The sequence below is a fragment of the Oncorhynchus keta genome, chromosome 35, assembly GCF_023373465.1.
Source record: "Oncorhynchus keta strain PuntledgeMale-10-30-2019 chromosome 35, Oket_V2, whole genome shotgun sequence".
Taxonomy (NCBI): domain Eukaryota; kingdom Metazoa; phylum Chordata; class Actinopteri; order Salmoniformes; family Salmonidae; genus Oncorhynchus; species Oncorhynchus keta.
The window spans coordinates 27,999,016-28,008,172 of record NC_068455.1 but is presented as its reverse complement, the minus strand read 5'-3'; the positions used below and the strand labels follow the sequence as shown (position 1 = coordinate 28,008,172).

Below are 9,157 nucleotides of genomic sequence, written 5' to 3'. Positions count from 1 at the left end.
CAGATTGTGGAACAGCACATAATGTACAGTACCAATCAAAAGTTTGGACACACTTACTCATTCCAGGGTTTTTATTTATTTTTTACTATTTTCTACATTGTAGAATAATAGTAAAGACATCAAAACTATGAAATAACACATGGAATCATGTAGTAACCAGAAAAGTGTTAAACAAATCCAAATGTATTTTATGTTTGAGATTCTTCAAATTAGCCACCCTTTGCCTTGATGACAGCTTTTCACACTCTTGGTATTCTCTCAACCAGCTTCATGAGAATACATTTCAATTAACAGGTGTGCCTTGTTAAAAGTAAATTTATGGAATTTCTTTCTGCGTTTGAGCCAATCTGTCTCATTGTCTAATGACTGGAGACAGACGCAGGAATACGTAATAGGGTTTTTAATTTACGCCACACAAACAAAAAGAGCGAGGTGTAAACCTCTAAATAATACACGGGACAAGACCTGTAAAACATGTGCATAATAACACGTAGCATGGAAGCCGATACAACAGCACGGGTACTCACAGGACCAACGGACATGGGGACAATAACACGTAGCATGGAAGCCGATACAACAGCACAGGTACTCACAGGACCAACGGACAAGGGGACAATAACACGTAGCATGGAGGCCGATACAACAGCACAGGTACTCACAGGACCAACGGACATGGGGACAATAACACGTAGCATGGAAGCCGATACAACAGCACAGGTACTCACAGGACCAACGGACATGGGGACAATAACACGTAGCATGGAAGCCGATACAACAGCAAAGGTACTCACAGGACCAACGGACATGGGGACAATAACACGTAGCATGGAAGCCGATACAACAGCACAGGTACTCACAGGACCAACGGACATGGGGACAATAACACGTAGCATGGAAGCCGATACAACAGCAAAGGTACTCACAGGACCAACGGACATGGGGACAATAACACGTAGCATGGAAGCCGATACAACAGCACAGGTACTCACAGGACCAACGGACATGGGGACAATAACACGTAGCATGGAAGCCGATACAACAGCAAAGGTACTCACAGGACCAACGGACATGGGGACAATAACACGTAGCATGGAAGCCGATACAACAGCAAAGGTACTCACAGGACCAACGGACATGGGGACAATAACACGTAGCATGGAAGCCGATACAACAGCACAGGTACTCACAGGACCAACGGACATGGGGACAATAACACGTAGCATGGAAGCCGATACAACAGCACAGGTACTCACAGGACCAACGGACATGGGGACAATAACACGTAGCATGGAAGCCGATACAACAGCACAGGTACTCACAGGACCAACGGACATGGTAACAATAACCGACAAGGACAATGGGGAAAAGAGGGCACATGTATAACATACTAATCAGGGGGAATGGGAACCAGGTGTGCGTAATGAGACAAGACAGTACGGGGTTGGTGGTAATGAATCCAGTTCAGTGACGTCTAAAAGGCCGGTGACGTAGACCTCCGGAGCTGGTGAACAGAATGAGCAGCGGTACCGCGGGGATCCGTGACACAATCAATTGTGTTATGACAAGGTAGGGGTGGTATACAGAAGATAGCCTTATTTGGTAAAAGGCCAAGTCCATATTATGGCAAGAACAGCTCAAATAAGCTCAAATAAGCAAAGAAAAACAACAGTTCCAGCATTACTTTAAGACATGAAGGTCAGTAAATATAGAACATTTCAAGAACTTTGAAAGTTTCTTCAAGTGCAGTCGCAAAAACCATCAAGCGCTGTGATAAAACTGGCTCTTATGAGGACCGCCACAAGAATTGAAGACCCAGAGTTACCTCTGCTACAGAGGATAAATTAATTAGAGTTAACCGCACCTCAGATTGCAACCCAAATAAATGCTTCAGGTAACAGATATATCTCAACATCAACTGTTTAGAGGAGACTGTGTGAATCAGGTCTTCATGGTCGAATTGCTGCAAAGAAACCACTACTAAAAGCTAGAGCTGCCGCTTTCAAGGAGCGAGACACTAATCCGGACGCTTATAAGAAATCCCGCTATGCCCTCAGACGAACCATCAAACAAACAAAGCGTCAATAAAAGATTAAGATTGAATCCTACTACTCCGGCTCTGACGCTTGTCGGATGTGGCAGGACTTGAAAACTATTACGGACTATAAAGGGAAACCAAGACGCGAGCTGCCCAGTGACGCGAGCCTACCAGACGAGCTAAATGCCTTTTATGCTCGCTTCGAGGCAAGCAACACTGAAGCATGCACGAGACCACAAGCTGTTCTGCATGACTGTGTGATAACGCTCTCGGTAGCCGATGTGAGCAAGACCTTTAAACAGGTCTACATTCACAAAGCCACAGGGCCTGATGGATTACCAGAACGTGTACTCATGCGCGGACCAACAGGCAAGTGTCTTCACTGACATTTTCAACCTCTCCCTGACTGAGTCTGTAATACCTACATGTTTCAAGCAGACCACCATATTCCCTGTGCCCAAGAAAGCAAAGGTAAACTGCCTAAATGATTACCACCCCGTAGCACTCACATCGGGATCCATGAAATGCTTTGAAAGGCTGATCATGGCTCACATCAACAGCATCCTCCCGGATACCCTAGACCCAGTCCAATTCGCATACCTCCCCAACAGATCCACTGATGACGCAATCTCAATCGCACTCCACATTGCCCTTTACCACCTGGACAAAAGGAACACCTACAGTGGGGAGAACAAGTATTTTATACACTGCCGATTTTGCAGGTTTTCCAACTTACAAAGCATGTAGAGGTCTGTAATTTTTGTAAAATCCAGAAAATCACATTGTATGATTTTTAAGTAATTAATTAGCATTTTATTGCATGACATAAGTATTTGATCACCTACCAACCAGTAAGAATTCCGGCTCACACAGGCCTGTTAGTTTTTCTTTAAGAAGCCCTCCTGTTCTCCACTCATTACCTGTATTAACTGCAACTGTTTGAACTTGTTACCTGTATAAAAGACACCTGTCCACACACTCAATCAAACAGACTCCAACATCTCCACAATGGCCAAGACCAGAGAGCTGTGTAAGGACATCAGGGATAAAATTGTAGACCTGCACAAGGCTGGGATGGGCTACAGGACAATAGGCAAGCAGCTTGGTGAGAAGGCAACAACTGTAGGTGCAATTATTTGAAAATGGAAGAAGTTCAAGATGACGGTCAATCACCCTCGGTCTGTGGCTCCATGCAAGATCTCACCTTGTGGGGCATCAATGATAATGAGGAAGGTGAGGGATCAGCCCAGAACTACACGGCAGGACCTGGTCAATGAGCTGAAGAGAGCTGGGACCACAGTCTCAAAGAAACCCTTTAGTAACACACTACGCCGTCATGGATTAAAATCCTGCAGCGCACGCAAGGTCCCCCTGCTCAAGCCAGCGCATGTCCAGGCCCATCTGAAGTTTGCCAATGACCATCTGGATGATCCAGAGGAGGAATGGGAGAAGGTCATGTGGTCTGGTGAGACAAAAATAGAGCTTTTTGGTCTAAAATCCACTCGCCGTGTTTGGAGGAAGAAGAAGGATAAGTACTATCCCAAGAACACCATCCCAACCGTGAAGCATGCAGGTGGAAACAACAGTCTTTGGGGATGCTTTTCTGCAAAGGGGACAGGACGACTGCACCGTATTGAGGGGAGGATGGATGGGGCCATGTATCGCGAGATCTTGGCCAACAACCTCCTTCCCTCAGTAAGAGCATTGAAGATGGGTCGTGGCTGGTTCTTCCAGCATGACAACGACCCGAAACACACAGCCAGGGCAACTAAGGAGTGGCTCCGTAAGAAACATCTCAAGGTCCTGGAGTGGCCTAGCCAGTCTCCAGACCTGAACCCAATAGAACATCTTTGGAGGGAGCTGAAAGTCCGTATTGCCCAGCGACAGCCCCGAAACCTGAAGGACCTGGAGAAGGTCTGTATGGAGGAGTGGGTGCAGACCTAGTCAAGAACTACAGGAAACGAATTATCTCTGTAATTGCAAACAAAGCTTTCTGTACCAAATATTAAGTTCTGCTTTTCTGATGTATGAAATACCCCCTGTATATAGCCTTGTTATTGTGTTACTTTAAAAAAAACAAATTTAATTACTTTCGTTTATTTGGTAAATATTTTCTTAACTCTTCCTGAACTGCGCTGTTGGCTAAGGGCTTGTAAGTAAGTATTTCACGGTAAGGTCTCCACTTGTTGTATTCGGTGCATGTGACAAATAAAGTTTGATTTGATTTAAGGACACCAAAGAGAAGAAGAGACTTTCTTGGGCCAAGAAACACGAGCAATAGACATTAGACCGGTGGAAATCTGTCGGTTGGTCTAATGAGACCAAAATTGAGATTTTTGGTTGCAATCGTCGTGTCTTTGTGAGACGCAGAGTAGGTGAACGGATGATCTCCGCATGTGTGATTCCCACCATGAAGCATGGAGGAGGTGTGATGGTGTGGGGGTGCTTTGCTTGTGACTCTCTCTGTGATTTATTTAGAATTCAACACACCAGGCTGTGTGAGGCCTTTAAACAGGTTAACATTCACGAGGCCGTAGGGCCAGACGGATTACCTGGGTGAGTACTCAGATCATGCTCTGACCAGCTGGCAAGTGTCTTCACTGACATTTTCAACCTCTCCCTTACACACCATCATCCCAGACACCCTGGATCCACTCCAATTTGCATAATGTTCACCCACGCGCACGACTCCAACACCATAACTAAGTTTGCTGATGACACAACGGTGATAGACCTAATTACCAAAGAAGATGAGACAGCCTATAGGGAGGAGGTCAGAGACCTAGCAGTGTGTTGCCAGAACAACAACCTCTCCCACATCATCAGCAAAACAAAGGAGCTCATCGTGGACTATGGTAGATGGAGGGCCGAGCACGCCCCCATTCACATCGACGGAGCTGTAGTGGAGGGGGTTGAGAGCTTCAAGTTCCACGGTGTCCACATAATTTAAGGATTTATCATGGTTCACACACACACAGTCATGAAGTGGGCACAACAATGCCTCTTGCCCCTGAGGAGGCTGTGAAGATTTTGCATGGGCCCTCTGATCCTAAAAAATGTCTAAAGCTGCACCATTGAGAGCATCTTGACTGGCTGCATCACCGCTTGGTATGGCAACTGCTTGGCATCCAACCATAAGGAGCTACAGAGGGTAGTGCGTACAGCCCAGTACATCACTGAGGTCAATCTCCCTGCCATCCAGGACCTCTATACCAGGCGGTGTTGATGCACCAAGTCTGGAACCAACAGGACCCAGAACGTCTTCTACCCACAAGCCGTAACTGTGTAATTGGTTACACACAATTTAACTATCTGCATCGATCCTTTTTGCACTAACTTTTTTGACTCATCACACGCTGCTGCTACTGTTTACTATCTGTCACTTTATTCCTAGTAATATGTACATATCTACCTCAATTACCATGTTCCCCTGCACATCCACTCGTTACTGGTACCCCATGTATAAAGCCAACTTATCGTCACCCATTGTGTATTTATTAATGATTTTATTTTTATGTGTTTTACTTTTTCATACATTTTCTATTTCCTTTTTCTCTGCATTGTTGGGAAGGGCCCGTAAGTAAGCATTTCACCGTTAGTTTACGAAGCAAGTTACAAATAAAATTGGATTTGATATGATTTGCGGATATGTAACAGTTCTCTTCTCATTAGTAACACAATGTAGCCTAATTCCAATTAAATTTAGCATACATTAAGATTATTGTAAAAGAGTTTTGTTAAACGGCATGAAGATAAAAAATATTTGATGTTTTATCGTGTTTCTTATTACACCTCTGTTGTGATGCCTATATGCTGTGTACTGTGTGTCTGTTGAGACAAAGTGTTGTGTGCAGTATCTGTGTCAGGCAGCAAGTCATGTGGGCATGTCCCCACACTGGCGGGCAGCTGCACTAGCCCTGGCCCTCCTCTATTCGTGTCAGCAGGGATCTCTGACTGGGAGTCGGTGGATTACACATACTGGAGGCCAATGGGTCACTGGATAAGAAGTCTTCTCTGTTACCTCAAATCCACAGATTAAACGCAGCATCTAGAGCCAGTGCTCCCTCGAGGACAAATGGGACTGAAAACACAGCTCTGCGAGGCCTCCAGCTTTGGCTTAACCCTTCTGTCTGTGTAGTGATTAAGCAATGTATGGATGAAATGACTTATTTTAGAGTTCTCTGTAGCAGACTTAAATAGATCCAGGGCAAAATAGGGTTATGGCCAGTGTTGTTGACATGATATCTTAATTGGAAAGTTAATCCTGTGGCAGCTGAGTCTTATGAAACTAGAGTAAAATAGTCTGTCAAGCAGAATGAACTGAACACAATACTGACACAAATCGCCCTGTGAACAATTATTAGACAGTGGTATTTGATGGCTTCCTTAGAGTTTGGCAAGCCAGGGTGACTAATTCCATGCCTTAGGCAGCTCTATGAACATATAGCATGGGTATGTGCTGCCCTGTATGCATGCCAGGCAGAAACAGTATGTGTTGATGTTGTTTGGTTGCTTTGGAATCCAGGATTTGCAGGGTTCAGGAGGTTTAGAGACAGGTCAAAGGGTATGCCATGGTTGCTTCAGGGTTATAGACTCAACATAATTATTACAATGTTCAAGCATGTGTGTGTGTGTGTGTATTTAGGTTAGTGAATGTTAACTTATTGTACAGTGTGTGTGATTGTAAGCAGGTGTGTGTATTTTTCCTGTGAGTTTATGAGGGGGTAATAATAGTGTGGTGTATGCTTAATAGTGGGAGAGAATGATGAAGGTGATTCAGAATGAAACAGTGGCAGGGTGAGTGTTGTACCGTCTCGTCTGCTCGACTGATCCGAGGGAATCTGGGTCACTTCCAGACTGTTCACATGCTACTGTGTATGTTCGACTCTCCTTCCATGTTCCGTCCTATCTGCCCTGGAGAATCTGCTACCCAGCTAGCGCCATGCTGATGACTCAAAGTAAATGTACTCATCTCTTATGGCAAATTGAGGAAAAAAATGAACAGTAGTTGTTTGTGTGATTGTTGCACTATCCCCCCCCCTCTGGTGTCTCAATCTTCAGTGGTCTCATTTAGTAATATACCTTTTATGCCCACCTTTTGTGTCTGTCCAGTATATAGACATATCTACTGGATAGTTATCGTTGAAATCCATATATTTACATTTGAGTAATTTAGCAGACGCTGTTATCCAGAGCGACTTACTATAGCATTTAGGATTAAGTGACTTGCTCAAGGACAAATCGGCAGATTTTTCACCTAGTCGGCTCAGGCATTCAAACCAGCGACTTTTCGGTTACTGGCCCAACGCTCTTAACCGCTGGGCTACCTGCCGCATATCTATCATGGCATTCAAGGCTGTCTATTCTTCTCTTTGTGTCTCTCTCTACTCTTCATTTGTTGTTGAGAATGAGCACAATGGAATGGTACAGTACTAGTATATCATCACTTTTACAAATAGCACTATAGTCTGTGCTGCTGTCCTCCAGTCAAAAAGAAAGAATGAATTTTGATTGAAAACAAATATTCATTCATCTCGACTGATCATGGCAAAGCTAATGAGGAAAGCAAAACGTTGTTATACAGATATATATTTTAATCCAGGCTTTACATGTCTGATACAGTGTCTGACACAGTATCACTAGAGAATGTTATCTAGCATAGTACCTGTGTACCTGATAGAATGGATATGTTACCATCAGCTCTAGACAAATAAAATACTTTTTTTGTAGCCTATACATTTTTTAAACGGAAATATTGTATAAAACATGCAAATTAGTTGGTATTTGCACATACCCAAAATCAATTTTTCTCAACACTGGATGAAGTTGGCCTAAATATTATGGTTTTAGTTGGTTAAGACACTCCAGGACCTGATTTCGGTTAAATACTTTTAAAATCTTTCTATCTGTAAAATACTAAAGACATATCCACTATATATACAAAATTATGTGGACCCCTTCAAATTTGTGGATTCGCCTATTTCATCCACACCCGTTGCTGATAGGTGTATAAATCGAGCACACTGCCATGCAATCTCCATAGACAACAATTAGCAGTAGAATGGCCTCACTGAAGAGCTCAATGACTTTCAACATGGCACCGTCATAGGATTCCACCTTTTCACCAAGTCAGTTCGTCATATTTCTGCCCTGCTAGAGTTGCCCCGGCCAACTGCCCCGGCCAAAGTGCTGTTATTGTGAAGTGGTAACGTGTAAAAATCGTCTGTCCTTGGTTGCAACACTCACTACCGAGTTCCAAACTGCCTCTGGAAGCAACGTCAGCACAAGAACTGTTCGTCACGAGCTTCATGAAATGGGTTTCCATTGCCGAGCAGCCGCACACAAGCCTAAGGTCACCATGCGCAATGCCAAGCATTGGCTGGTGTGGTGTAAAGCTTTCCGCCATTAGACTCTTGAGCAGTGAAAACGCGTTTTCTGGAGTGATGAATCATGCTTCACCAACTGGCATTCAGGCTGATGAATCTGGGTTTGGCGGATGCCAGGAGAACGCTACCTGCCCGTATGCATAGAGCAAACTGTAAAGTTTGGTGGAGGAGGAATAATGGTTTGGGGCTGGTTTTCATGGTTCGGACTAGGCCCCTTAGTTCCAGTGAAGGGAAATCTTAATGCTACAGCACACAATTACATTCTAGACGATTCTGTGGCAACAATTTGGGGAAGGCCTTTTCCTGATTCAGCATGACAATGCCCCTGTGCACAATGCGAGGTCCATACAGAAATGGTTTTTCGTGATCAGTGTGGAAGAACTTTACCGGCCTGCTCGAACACCTTTGGGATGAATTGGAATGCTGACTGCGAGCCAGGCCTAATCAGTGCCCAACCTCACTAAAGTTCTTGTGGCTGATTGGAAGCAAGTTCTCGCAGCAATGTTCCAACATCTAGTAGAAAGCCATCCCAGAAGAGTAGAGGCTGTTATAACAGCAAAGGGGAACCAACTCCATATTTATGCCCATGATTTTGGAATGAGATGTTCGACGAGCAGGTGTCCTCATAATTTTGTTATCTAAAAATGCTTTTTTGGCACATTTTTCTAAGAAAATGTTATCTAGAATAAAACTTTGACAACATATGAACAATTCCTTCTGAGTAAGTCTGGAGAAT

At 44.1% G+C, this 9,157-nt stretch overlaps 1 long non-coding RNA gene across 3 annotated transcripts; it reads left to right on the top strand.

Annotated features, from left to right (window-relative positions):
- The first annotated feature begins 508 nt into the window (after window positions 1-508).
- Window positions 509-1,326, top strand: LOC127915931 (uncharacterized). 3 transcript variants are annotated; one of them, XR_008092980.1, is made up of 3 exons: window positions 509-585; window positions 652-717; window positions 784-1,326. It is a non-coding gene; the product is annotated as an uncharacterized LOC127915931 (long non-coding RNA). The 3 variants fall into 3 exon arrangements; XR_008092979.1 differs by having other exon boundaries at window positions 652-783; window positions 850-1,326; XR_008092981.1 differs by having other exon boundaries at window positions 652-915; window positions 982-1,326.
- The last annotated feature ends 7,831 nt before the right edge of the window (window positions 1,327-9,157 follow it).